Source organism: Panthera leo, chromosome C1 (genome assembly GCF_018350215.1).
Source record: "Panthera leo isolate Ple1 chromosome C1, P.leo_Ple1_pat1.1, whole genome shotgun sequence".
In the NCBI taxonomy this organism is placed as follows: Eukaryota; Metazoa; Chordata; class Mammalia; order Carnivora; family Felidae; genus Panthera; species Panthera leo.
This window is the reverse complement of record NC_056686.1, coordinates 179,757,144-179,772,119: the sequence shown is the minus strand read 5'-3', so window position 1 is coordinate 179,772,119 and position 14,976 is coordinate 179,757,144. Positions and strand designations below refer to the sequence as shown.

The window sequence follows — 14,976 nt, the reverse complement described above, 5'->3', positions numbered from 1 at the left end:
AGGAACAAATATCCACCAATCTAACTTGAAGCTAAAATTGCCAAAATTCACACATATTTTTACATACACACAGGAATTAGATATTTAGAATGTTTGTATTAAAACGTTGGTGTTGAATATACATAAATGTTCTTCAGCACAGATGTAGCTGATTTCTCTTTGATAAGAAAGCTATCATCAATATTTAAAAAAAATATTTAATACTTCGAGGAACTATTTTATAAATTACTTTGTAAATAATACTAAACAAATACTGCATTTCCTAAATGACATTTCCAAATTTTCTTTCATTGTATTCAGTATTCGTTTGAAAATTTTCATGAAAACATCCAAGAATGATAGATCCCAGAACACCTGTTTTTGGTATTTTTCATGAAATTTCAATAGTTCTTAAGTCAGGTTGTCAAGTCAAAGTGATGATTCAGAACTTTTACCAGATCAAGGTTTACTAAATATTTTTATGGGTATAAAGATCAAAGTCTCAGAAAAAGCAGAGAGAGTTCTAGAGCATCATCGGTGACTCTGATTTAAACATTTAAAGAATTATGCTAGATACCAAGTTGAGAATAGATTATCACGCAAGGATCGAAGCAGAGAATCTTAACAGGCTCTGGCTGTAAGCCAGAAATGTAGGTGGCTCAGAGCAGAAAGGAAGAGATACAATATTTCCTGATGACTTGAATGTGAATCCTGTGTCCCTTCATGGCGAGCTTTACATCTTAAGAACAAGAGACATGTTCCTTTTAATGATGTTTGTCATAGTTATAGTATCTATTATTGCTTGAGTTACCAAAACAAAAAGTAATAATCTTAAAAAACTTGAAAAATAGGGGTGCCTGGGTAGCTCAGATAGTAGAGCGTCTGACTTCAGCTCCGGTCATGATTCCACAGCTTGTGAGTTGGAGCCCTGGCATCGGGCTCTGTGCTGACAGCTTGGAGCCTAGAGCCTGCTTTAGATTCTGTGTCTCCCTCTCTCTCTCTGCCCCTTCTCTGCTTGCTCACTCGCTCTCTCTCTCTCAAAAATAAATATTAAAAAAAATTGAAAAATATGCTATACACATGTTTTCACACGAGGAGGAAATGTACTATTTCTTTGTATTGCAAGGAATATATGTGTGCCATATGTATATGCATAATATATCATGTAATACATACTTAGAATGAAAGAATGTCCTTAAAATTTTGTCAAGAGGAAATGGGAAAAAATTGTTCAGCTATGTTACTGGACATAGAACTGGTTCTGAACTCAGGATTAGCTACTCACCGCTTGAAAATCAATATTTGAGAGACAAGTGATGGTAGGAAAGGAAAGGTTGTTTTATTCAGGAAGCTGGCAACCTGGGAAGATGGTGGACTAACATCCTAAAGACCATCTTCCTGGGACAGGTGAAGCTGGGAGGGTTTTAAGGGAGAGGTGTGGGAAATGGTAAGAGCTACATGCAAGAGAAGTGGGTGCCCAAGCGGTTACTCCCATGTCAACATGACCCTGAACAGACTAGCGGCCATCAATGGCAGCTCTTTTTGAATGTGGTCAGGCCTCATCTTCTGGGAGAGTCTGGCCCTTCACTCCTCAAGACCCGTGGTCTGCAAATCTCAAGGAAGGTAGGTTTGTTCTACTATACACCAAGGGGCCTTAGGTCTGGAAGCAAGGAGTGCATAAACTTGAATCAAGTTAACCCTCAAGACAGGTTGTAATGCTGTTACAGCTATAAACATGAAATGTTTTTGGTAAAGGAAAACATTAAAGTTTTTGTTAGTTTTTTAGAAAGTATTGCTTTAGAGATATATCATTATATCAAAAAACATTTTTAAAGAAAGAAAAGCTTGTGTAAATTTTTACTGAGGGAACTCAAGATATTTCTAATAGTCTACAAGTTTACTTTAAGAGGTAGTTCCATTTTTAACCACAGTGACTTGTAACAATTTATAATTCAAATGAAGAATTTCTAATCACTGAAATAGGCTTACTGTATTTGGGCTCTTGTATAGTTTTAACTTTTGCATATTTTCTCAAATAACTTCATGAATTTAATTGTATTAATAGAAAAGTTAATCTAACATAATTAAGCAGACCTAAGAACTTTTATTAGATAGTGACATTTTTGCTTTTAACAGAAATTCATCTGTGACTAGTTGAGACCACTGGATCAAGATGACCTTAACATTGGCCCTTTATTTAATATGATAAATAAAACAAGGTGAAATTTGAATTGGGCAAGTGATGATAATACATTTCACCCTGTTACTAATATTTAGTCCAAACACTGTCAATGTAATGACTTGATCTTTTAGAGAAAGTCCTATCCCACAGGTCCTGATTAATGATGGGCCCAAAATATATTACTTCTAAGTGAGATGGGCCTAAAATATATTGAAATAGAGATCTAAATTAATTATAATTTCAGTCGTCTTATGAAACTGCACTGCACTGTTGAATATGAAATAAAACCATTTTGGGGACTTAAAAACATGGATTTTTTGTTTGGTTGTTTTGTGATGGACTAAACATAATTTAAAAAAACAAAACTTGGGAAATTGACTGAAATTCAGTTGATTTGTACCCAAGATATAAAAGATCAATGCCCATATCAGGTTTCAATGGTCAGTGGGGAAGCCCCCACAAAAAATGAAGTTATCTACTTTTGCCCACATTAATAGAATTGGTTTAATAACAAGGATCTGTGTCTCATCTCATTGTTAAGGGTATAAGATGCAATGCTATTTTTTAGATTCATCTTTATCTTCAAAAGTAGTTATGCACTTCATTTAATGAATCAAATGCACAGTAAATATTCATTAAAATTTATAAATACATGTTTGAAAATAAACACTCTTGTAGGATAATATATTACAATTAAATGTCAAGGGTATAAAAGTGTGATGTGTTAGCTTTCAAAACTATTACGCTTTTGGAAAAAAATGTGTTTCCTTTTTTGTTTATCCTTAAAAATGCAATTTTCAGTAACATAAGCTATCTATGACTACACAATTCTTGATATAATTTCAGAAAAACCTAAAGTGTTCTTTAGTTTTCTGTTTATAAGCCTTCATAGATGCATACAGCAAAGAGGAAAGTCAAAGGATTATTGAAATGATTGATTTAGGATTGTTTTATTTGGTCTTGAAGAATCTCAAGAAGCAATACTAAAAGTGTTTTTCATCGTTTGGAACATTTTTATTCCTTCAAAGATTTGGGAAGTGATGTTATTTTAACCAATGTTAATAAAATATATTTGGCTTCAGCATAGGGAAGGAAGAAAGATAAAAAAAAAAACAAAACTGTGTGTGTGTGTGTGTGTGTGTGTGTGTGTGTGTGTGTAACATCTGTCTGTTTAAAAGCAAGATAAGCTACACTGGATGCATAGCTTATTTTGCTACTATTGTCATACACATATTTTGTTATTTCCGCTTGTAAGGGATACTGTCCTAGAATAGTATATGTTTAGTGACATAAGAATAAATACATGTGTTCTGTTTTATCATATCAAATAAGATTTTCATGTTACAGTTTTCCCTCCTACTCATAATGAATTATTCATTGAGCTAGGCCTGTTTTCCTTGAAAAGTTAATAATATAACTAAAGAAAAAACCAGAAGACTGCCTATTTTTGTGTTAAAATCTTAAATTCCACTTAAAAGTTTTATACATAAGAAGGACACATCAAACATACAGTTTAGTTACTGTGGTATAAAGAGAAGTCTAAATACTTTTCTCTGTTCAAAATTGAAATATCTAAAACCACAACACCTACATTTTTATTATGTTATCTGCTTATTATTTAAGATGCGTCCAAGTAAATTAACTTAAGAGATCATATAATTATCGAATACAAATGAAGGCTTTCATTAATATGTGGAGTTTGCAAAATATTCTAGAAATACTTTTTATATTACAGTATGGTTTTGCTGTTAAAATAAGCATTCTGCTTTTATAATAATGAAGTCTCATTCAAAAGAGCTTCATTTTACCTAAAATTTCTTCCCTTTATTCTGCCTGTAATGCTAAAAAATGTGTTATTTGTTTCTGTAAAAACTGATGTTTAAAATATTGGTAACTTTCACTAGATGTTCAGCAACAAACACTCAGGACTAACCAATCAAGTATTTAAATTCAAATACTTAAAGCACCCAGGCTTATAAAAAGTACAAAGAGTATAAAGATTTTCAGTCTTTAATTTAAAATGACTTTCCCTGTGAAAATTTTCAGAGCCATCATACCTTAACATGTCAGATTTGCTCTACCAGTAACTTCCATTTACTTAGAGCAGCATAGATTTTTGGTAAATATATAATAACAGTGATTTTCACGGATCTGATTTTGTTTGCTTTAAAGCATTTATGGACAGTAATAAAAGGCCCACCAGAGTGCATTAGGGTTGTTTAATGTGTTTTGGAAAATGATATCTAAAGTACAGACCCCTATCGGCTTACTGCAAAGTGATAGGAACACCCCGATGATGCCCTGTGATTACCCACAAGTAGAACCCTGCAGAAAGTATAGAGCTTTCTTTCCACTCAGGCCAACTCTTATCACAAAATTGTACCAAGATTCTCCCTTCAAGGACTGATTTATGGTAAATTTTGTTCAGGCATAGCCTAGGTTGGTGTTTCTGAGTAAATAAATTAGTTTTTTTTTTTTTTTTTGTTATTGTTGTTGTTGTTGTTGTTGTTGTTACTAAAGGAAACAGTGAGTCTGTTATTTAAAAAGTGGCATACTGCTGGTTTCATCCTCATTCTTCCTGGAGTTTGTGTTTGTAAGCCAACAACTATCTTTTATTTTTGTTGCCTGAGGAAATTTATACTACCTTTCTGTTCTTGTACATATTCATACTAACATCACATTATGAAACAGTGGACATTTTTCAACTGATTATCTATTATGTCCCTAAAGCAACTTTAAAAGATAGTCGTTTTGTCTTGTCAGTAGGTCTCTGATCATTTCCCCACAAACGCTGTTTAAAAGCACTCAAGGGATTTGATATATATTACATTTTTAAAAAAGTAAACCAGAGTATTAAAGAAAAAAGCCTGTATGTATTGCTTCCAAATAAAGGCCAGATTGGATGGAAGTAAAGAGTTCTGAACAGGAATCAAGGTCTGACCTGGAAAACATTGTGATCTATCTCAGGCAGACTAATATATTCCCTGGATTAAGAGGAGCATCTGAAAGTTTAGACAGGAGTATGACCTTTAAGTTTCCTTTTAGTTCTAAGAGTCTGCAATATTCTGTATAAAACTTCAGCCGGAAGAGTGGTTGAGAATAAACTATGGCAGATGAGCCTGTCATGGATTCTTCAAGGAATTGGAGCCATCCATTTGTGAAAGCAATGAGATATGCTAAGGAAATCTTAGGCCAGCTGACAACCAGTGAATCATTCAAGGTCAGGTCACATGACCTTTATCTTCTAGCGGTCTCATGTGTGGGTTCTAGGAGAGCAAGCAGGGTGCGTGGTAAGTCCAGGCCCAGAAGGAGGGCACTGCCACCTCTCCAGCATGCTGTTGGCTAAAGCAAATCACAAGGCTGGCCCAACTCAGAGGTGGGGAAAGGCTTGCTGGATGAAGTTGCAAAGTCACACTGAAAAGGGCATTACTACAGGAAGGGGCAAAGAATAGAAAGGAATTTCTATTAATTCAACCCAACATCCATGTAGAGAATATACTTTCTTTATTCACATGACTTTCCATTTGATCAATTTCCGTTGATTTACAAACACCCCACTGAAAATTTCATTGATTCCTTTTGGATTCCCTCCTTAAAAAAATTCCTTGACAAGAGTTCAAGAAAGCAAATAGAATCTATCATAAATTTTAAAAGATTTCATATTATAGATAATGTTTTACCTAAGTTTAAAGTATTTTTTAAAGTATCTGAGGTTTGTTCTTTGTGTTTGACCTGGTCTTTTGTTCTACACTTGACATTTTTGTTTCTAAATTTTAAATTTCTAATATCATACCTAATTGTGAAGTTTTGTTTTTTTCTCATTTATCTCTTTTTGGCTCTCTGCAACTGATCAGTCTGATAATTTGTATCTTTCTTTAATTCTAAGTGACAGCCAGTCATTATTTCAAGTGTTTCTCCTTCTTATTTATTTTTTTCCTGTCCACCTAAAACTCCCATAGATCTTACATTTTGCTTTATGCTTTCCATATCTTTATGAATTTTAGATGAGTTTTGAAATAGAGCATTTACCAATCTTTGAGTTGGCTAATATATACATAAATGTATATTATGTAAATATATAATATATATAAATATACAATATATTATATATAATATAAATATATATAAAATATTTGTTCTCTAATATAATATATATTTTAAATTACATATATAATATATTCTCTGTCTAATATATAATATATATATCATATATAGATTATATATATGCTCTCTCTATATGCTTATATATATATGTACACACAAACACACACATACATACACTCTAAGCTCTTTGTTATGCACACTTTGAGTTCTTGTTCTGGGTCATTTATTTCTTCTGTTTTCTCTGATTTACGTCTTTTAGGTTTGGTTTTGTTTTTATAACTCTTGAATTCCTCACAGATTTTATAGATTTTCCTGTTCATACCTGAAAAATTATTAGACGGTGTGCCTGGGATATGAGGGCTTTGACCCACCTGATGAATTAAGGAGGATGAAACCCTCCAGGTCAGGTAAACTTTCATGTTGCAATCTGGGTTCAAACCTTCTGACCTTAGGAAGCCTCCCATTACTTCCCCTAAGCATTGTTTTTTTTCCACAAATTATCTCCTCCCGTTGAGCTACTCTATACTTTGGGGGAAGAAAGGGAAATGCCAGGGTCTGACAAGATGAACTGCACTTGGTTACAATGCTTCTCAACCCAGCTTCATCCCAACTTCCCAATGTTCGAATGCCTTTAGAGGCTGTGGCTGGAATTACTCTTACTTCATTTGTAACTGGACCAGGTAATCATGCCCCGAGGGCAGGAGTGAGAGGGAGGAGCACAGCTGGAAAGCTGTCTTACCATTTCTATATTCATGATGCCTGGTCCTCTGCTTCCCTAGGTTGTAATTTACCTGCTCCACACCCCACATATACACAGAGATCTTGCAAGATTCTGTCTTCTAGAAGGTTTCCAAAGGTTGCAGTATTGTTGTTGGCTGTGTATATATTATAGTTTGTTTTTTGGCTCTGAAGTCTGTTACCCTCCTCCTCCTTCCATGCTTTCTCCAAGGGTGAAGTTCGAGAGGAGCCAGCAGCTCTTTCTTTTATGACATTCTGCTTAGAGGCAACTTCTAAATAATTGTGATTGTCCCCATCATAAAATGAGGGGCAGTTTTTAATGACAATTTAAATTTCCTTCTCCAAGAATATATATATATATACACACACACACACACACACACACACACACATACTCGATATATATATATATATATATATATATGAGATATATGTGTATATATATATGTGTATATATATATATATCTGTTGCTTATGATAAAAATAACATTTATTGGCTTTTTCAAAGCTTGCTTAAGGGCAGCCCCACAGCACAGTCCAATTTATCAAACTTTAATATTAAGAATATACATCCCCAGGTCTGGAGGAGGGCACAGAAGTGTGCAATTTAAAAATTACCCTGGATGATTCTCATTTACTTGGTCTACATCTCATACTGTCAAATAATTGCTAAGGGCAGTCTCAACTCAGTGAGTAAAGCACAGTAGAAGCCAATAGATGTGTTAGGAACCTCCTGTTCCCCTTCAAGGAAATAACCTAACTTCTTAAAAATTGTATGCCCTTTAGGCAAGAATGAAGAACATTTTGTAGGAGACTACTTTACAAAGGAATTTCTTAGACATATTTAGAATTTCGTAGACATATTCTAGTAATCTCTCGTATTACTGATTCTCTATGTTAAATATACTACCAAAAACATTCCAAAACCAGGTTTATCTGGTCCTGAAGGATTTTGTGCCATGCAGGTAGTGTGGATTCAGGCCATGAGTTTGTGTAAGGGTTGGTTGGGTCCCTCAGTGGAGACCTTTTCCTCCTTTACTCAGAAACAAGGTGTGAGCAAATGCATTTCTTTATTGCCTACTTTTGTGTGGTTGACTTTTATAGATTGTTTGTTCACTGAGTGTGTTGTCATTTTGGGGACATGGGCTTATGCAGATATCTCTCATCTGACCATCTTCTCAGCACACGCCCAAGGCTTTGCATCAGTTATCCAAGATGACATTAATTGCAGCTTGAATTTACATAAATTTTCAGAACACTCAAGATAGTCTATATATCACGATTTGTGTTTATGTTTCTTAGCGTTTCTTTCTTTCTTTCTTTTTTTTCCTTTTGGCTTTTTTGAAGGGTTCCTTTACTTCTGAGGCAGCTTTTTGTTTTGGTTTCTTCTATTTCTTTTTTTTTTTTTTTTTTTTTTTTTAGTTTTAAGCTGTATATTTTGAGGTATAAATTTTCTTGTAATTATTTCACAAAATCAGTTTCTGCTTTATAAATGTCCACTTGCAATCCCGTAGAACCTTATTCATAACTTTATCTAATAAACTTTAGCACTTCATAGTTCAACCATTTGTTTTATTTTTGTATTTAAAATTCTTTTTGTCTGGATATATGACAAGGTAGTGCTCCCCAAGGCCCTCCCCTTCTTTAGAGTGTCTGGGATGAAAACTATGTTCATCCCAGAGGTTGAGAGACTCTCAATGTGTTGGGGATGAGGTGGGGCAAGGATTCCTCAGCAGCTGAGGGCCTCTCTCTTCCTATTGCTCTTGCTGGGGCTGGTGGTCCAGGGGGCTGTTACTCCTTGGAGGCCATGTAAACCATAAGGTCCACACCCAGTTGCTGTAGAAAAATTCATTGTCCTACCAGGAAGTCAGCTTGACCCAGTAGTCAATGAGAACAATGACAACCCTGGTATCAAAGGTAGAAGAGTGGGTGCCACTATTAAAGTCACAGAAGACATCCCGGTCCTTAGTGTAGCCAAGGTTGCCCTTGAGGGGCCCTCCAATGTCTGCTTCATCACCTTCTTAATGTCATCGTATTTAGTGGCTTTCTCCAGGTGGCTGGTCAGATCCATGGCTGACATAGTAGGAGTGGGAACATGGAAGGCCATGCCAGGGAGCTTCCCATTCAGCTCAGGGATGAACTTGCCTTGGTGACGCCACTAGAAGCAGGGATCATGTTCTGGGAAGCCCCTTGACCATCATGCCACAGCTTCCAAAAAAGGCTGTCCACAGTCCTCTGGGTGACAATGATGGCATGGATTATGGTCATGATTCCCTCCATGATACCAAAGTTGTTATCGATGGTATTGGCCACAGGGACCGAGCAGGTGGTGGTACAGGAGGCATTGCTGACAATCTCGAGGGAATTGTCATATTTCTCATGGTTCATACCATCACAAACATGGGGACATCAACAGAAGGGTCAGAGATAATGGCCCTCTTGGCTCCATCCTTCAAGTGAGTCCCAGCCTTCTTCATGGTGGTAAAGACCCCAGTGAACTCCACAACATACTCAGCACCAGGAGCACCCCATTTGATGCTAGTGGGATCTTGCTTATGGAAGATAGAGATGGGCTTTCCATTGATGACAAATTTCCCTTTCTCAGCCTTGACTGTGCTTCTGAATATGCCATGGATGGGATCCTACTGGAACATGTAGACCATGTATTTGAGGTCGACAAAGGGGTCATCGATGGCTATAATATCACTTTTCCAGAGTTGAAAGCAGCCCTGATGACGAAATCTGGCCAAATCAGTTTACTCCAACCTTCACCATTGTATCTGGGGACGTGCTGGTACTGCACCAGAAGATGCGACTGTCTGTTGCATGGGGAGGAGTTCAACCATTTGTTCTTAGATCCATATTGAACTGACATTTTTTCTCATTTTTTATTTTAATATTTTAGCAAAGCACTTGGTATATATTGAGTTCACAGTTACAAGTATTACATAAGAATGAACCGTCATTCAGATGAAACCAATAGAATTATTTCCTTCATAGTACCATCCCATGGAATAGAATTAGGACCCAAAAATATCCGGACACATTTAGAATCTATATAACAAACCAAATAAAAAAGAAAAAATTTTTTATCTCATTGAAATCTTCTATCCGGTTTCATACATTTGATCATTTTGTAATTTAAATTTAGTATATACATATATACATGTATGTATATTTATTTTATGTCTATGTGTATACATACTTATCTATAAATATATGGTTATATACATCCCTATGTATACACACACACACATATATTGATGGTAAGAACTAACTTTATGTACAGAATGTACTATAGCACTGTGTGAAAGAGTGTTTCATTAACAAATAGAATATAATTCAATGCATTAAGAAACTTGCTTTTTCTCCCCTGTATCATATATGTTAGTTATACTACTTAGTCTTAGTCTTAGCATTTTTTCCAAACAACATCAGGCCTCTTTTTTTTTTCTTTTTTTGATTGAATGCCATTTAATGTCTTCTCTCCCTCCTTGTAGAATATATGAGAGAAAAACAGTAACAAAACATGGAGCTTACATTCAAGTGGGAAAAAACACCAAATTTTGCTTCTATTTGTATTTGCCTTATGATCTAGGCATGCAGTGCCTCTAGATAGCAGTTCTCAGCAGTAGTAAATAGAACATTGGCTCCAAAAAAATTATCAAGGAATAAAGAGCTGCTCTAAATACATTTCTCAGCTTACATAATAAAGTTGTGATCAGTAAAATGATAGTTTGAATCTTAGAACTACAATCTATCTGAGCATTCACCTCTTAAATTATTTTCTTCTTCCAATGCCCACTTAACAAAACTCAAACTTATGTGAATATATTATCAAATATAAGTACACAATTCTTTTGGAACACTTTTGCTTATCTCCTTATTTTGCTCTATACTTGTAGATTTATTCTCACTACTTGTACGTACCTTTATATCCATGCTGCTAATATCCTATTTTTTTTTTTTTTATTTAACTCTTGGTGTCACTCAAGACTGTTCCCTTGACTTTCCTCTATATCTAAGAAGGAGATATGTCTTTGGGTTTACTAAGTTTAAGGACGTTTTATTTGCCATATTTAGTGGACTGAGCTTTTACATAGTGTGGATAAATAATGGTAGTCTTTGTTACTATTCTTTCTCTTTTTTTCCCCCATATTCCCTTACCCTCTCCCCACATACCCTATCACCACTTTGGTAAGTGGTGTTGCTTCAAGATAGAAGGGAAGGAAGTGTTGCTTGCTTTCTCGGAGTTGAGGGATGAGCCACTGACTGTTGTCCCCTGTTCTTATGTGTTAGGTCCTTTTTCTCCCAGAAGCCTAGATAGCCATAACTGAAAATTTCTCTTATGGGAGAGCTAAGGAATCCATCTTTTTAATTTCTTCTCTGTCTTTTTTTTACTGCATATTTAAGACTAGGCTTTGTTTTAGTCTTCCTGGCCAGGTAGCTCTACACAATCTAGAAAACATTATTTCTTGATTACAGGATGTCTCTCCCTTACTTCCTCTCTCTCTCTCTTTTTTTTTTTTAAGTATAGACTGTTTCTCAAAGCAGAATGATAAAAACCAAAACCTTGACTCTACCTTGGTAATACACGTATGTTTTTGACAGCTTTGATTCAAATTTAGAGCATTACCTACATAGGAAAAAAGGAAGTCCTTTGCTATAATTCTACACATAGACTAGAGTAAAACCTAATTTACTAAGAAGATTTTTTTTCCTTTATTTTGCCAGCCATCATACTGAATATATACATTCTCTCAGAGACTCCTTAGGTTAAATTTTCTGTGTTAAAATTTGAGTACACCTAGTCAAAATATTAATATAATTTTAATTTTATTTTACTAGCATCTCTTATAGGATTTAAACATGTAGATAGAGATACCCCAGTGAACTTCCTAAATTAGTCATGGAAGGAAGGGATGATAGAATGTGAAGATGGGGAACCTGAGCCTCCCATACAGTTCGTGACATGCAGAGATCCTGATCCTTCATCAAGCCCTCGCAAAAGGCTGTGGATTCTTTAAGGAAGAGACTATATATTATTCCTTTTTCTTAATAACCTGGCATGGTAGCTACTGTCTAATATATGCCAAATAAACTAATGAACACATGCATTAGTATACATCTAATTTATTTCTGCCTAGATGCTTGGCTTACAAGACCAGATTTGAAGTGATCACTGATTACCTTTCTATCCTCAGTCCTCAGTCTCTGTTGTTCTTACCATTATTCATTGCATTTTAGCCACATTCACCTAGGGATAAAAATGCTTCCTTCTACCATTTTGAACTTGAACTGCCTCCTCTGCTTGAAATACATTGTTGCCAAATCTTCACATGCTATTTACCTTCTCAACATTTAGGCCTCAGCTAAAGTACCACCAATTTAAAGAGGCCTTCTCATATATGCCTGTCTAAGGTAGAACTCCTTCACTGAAACCTGGTTGTTCTAGTTCATCCATTACATAGTTTTGTTTTTTCATCTCATCTCACTTATTAACACCTATAACAATTTTAGTTAAAATATTTGTTTATGATTGCACTAGGACAGAAGCATTTTATTTTTTCTCAAACTTTATCCTTAAGATACTGACACACAGAAGATACTCTGTAAACACTCCTTGAATATTTGAGTTAGTGAATAAGTGTGTGTGTGTGTGTGTGTGTGTGTGTGTACCATGGCATGCTGGGAAATGTTTAACAAATGTGTTTCTAATAAAGTTCTGCCTGATTTGTAGCATTTGCTGATTTCCACAGGATAGATAAACACTCCCACCATGGCCAATCTCAAGGTACCAAAGTCATGTCACTGAATTTGGAATTGGAAAAATATGTACCCAGTTTCCCCTTTTAATCCTGTGCTAGCCAGCTAGAGCTGGCTCCAACACACCAAAATTATTTTGTTCTATCGCATAGATGCTCGTTAACAGGTATTAGGGTGTGTAGCCTTTAAATGTTTCCAAACTCTGTAACCTAAATTCCCCGATCTATTTGCTGCCATGCTGCCAGTTCACTAGACCTGCTGATAATATGTGCTCATTTGGTTGTTAATTTCCCATCTGCATGTCCTTTCTTTCTCTCTGTGTCAAATGCCTACTGATACTCTAAGATGAAACTCAAAAGTAGCTTGTATTTCATAGTTTCCATCAAAAATAATCCTTTTATACTCAAATAACTGTTTTATTGACCTATGTGTTTCTATTCCTCATTTAGTTATGTGTTATAGTAAGGCATGTGGGTGTCCCTGGTGGGACTATAGCTGGTTGTGGACAGAGGACATATTACCCTCATCAGTACATCACTAGCATTTAGTAGAATGCCTAACATAAGGAAATCAATAAGTGTTTGTGTAATTTAATGGAGCTTTAATAGTTTAGTAGATTTCAAGTGAAGTGACAGTTCTCAAAAATTAAAATAATACTAGTTCACATCCCTTCTCAATAAGAAAGCATATTTTTTTTTACCACCTTATGTTTTCTGCTTAATAGTAAATTAGGATGTACAGCTCCTCAACAAGTTGGAGATGCATAAATTATTCTTAAGAGTAAGAGGCGGTTAATCAGAGGGGAGAAGGATCGGGAGATAGGTTAAATGATGGGGTTTAAGAAGTACACTTGTTATGATGAGCACAGGGTGATGTATGGAAGTGTTGACTATATTGTACACTTGAAACTAATATAACACTGCATGTTAACTATCTGGAATTTAAATCCAAACTTAAAAATAAGAGTTAGGATGGTATGTCATCAACAAAGCAGAAAAAAAAAAAAAAACCTAAGTGAAAGAGACATGCACACTCCTATCTTGCAAATCCTGCACTTAAACTACCCAACATGATTTTAAAATGTAGCCGTTGAAAAATGGTCCATTATAATCACAATATACATTTTTAAAGTAATATTACTTATGGAATATGATTCATAGTTTTACTTAAAAAAGAGCTTCCATCCTTAAAATATCCCAGCCCACTTAGGATTCTCTGTGTAGGGTTCTACAATCAGAGCCAGACAACAAGAAACTTTAATCTTTGTTTCCACTGAAACTTTGTAGATAGTGATAACATGTATTCTTTATCAGGATTACATTTTTCTTAGGTCAATTAGCCATATATCATCATAGTACAATCCCAGCAAACCACATTATCAAGATTTTTATAAGGAAAAAAAAGGAGGATAATGATTTTTAAGAGAACTAAAAATCAATGCTGTGTAAAGGACATCATAGGAAACTCACTAATTAATGAGAACTATAGGAAATACATCAGATTTTATTAATCATTCTCGGTTTACAATAAAGTGAGTATATATAGCTTCTCAAGTGATAAAAGATTCACAAAAAACACTTCAGCATATAAACAGTATTTAGTGTATGATTATTTAAAAGAACATGTAGTTTACTAACGTCCTCTGAATTCATTTTTTCATTGCTATATAACAGATTTAGCACACATTTAGCAGCCTAAAACAACACATTATCCTACATTTCCTGTGGTCAGAATTCCAATCAAGATTTAATTAAGTCTTGAGTTCTTGGTCTCACAAGGCTGAAATCATCGTATTGATCAGCTTGTGTTCGCATTTGAAGGCTATACAGAGGAGAAATTCACTTGCAAGTTCATTCCATTGGCAGAACTCGTTTCCTTGTAGTTGTATGTCCAAAAGTCTGTCTTCTTACCGTCTATTGGCTAGAGGCCACTCTGAGCCCCTAGATGCATTGTACAGTTATTCCCCTGCCATGCACACTGCTATCTCCTCCAGGCAGCATACAGTATGGCAGTTTGGTTTTTTCAAACGGAAAGTAGAAGAGTGTCTCCAGTGGACACACACACACACACACACACACACACACACACGACACATGTATATGAATCTCATACTATCATCTTCACCATATAATGTAACCTAATCAGAGCAGTGACATCTCTGCACTTTTGCCATGTTCTGTTTGGCTTGAGGCAAGTCATTAGAACCA

General features: G+C 35.2%; 1 pseudogene; it reads right to left on the bottom strand.

Annotated features, from left to right (window-relative positions):
* Nucleotides 1-8,794: 8,794 nt before the first annotated feature.
* Nucleotides 8,795-9,778, bottom strand: LOC122228100 (annotated as a pseudogene).
* Between the last annotated feature and the right edge of the window lie 5,198 nt (nucleotides 9,779-14,976).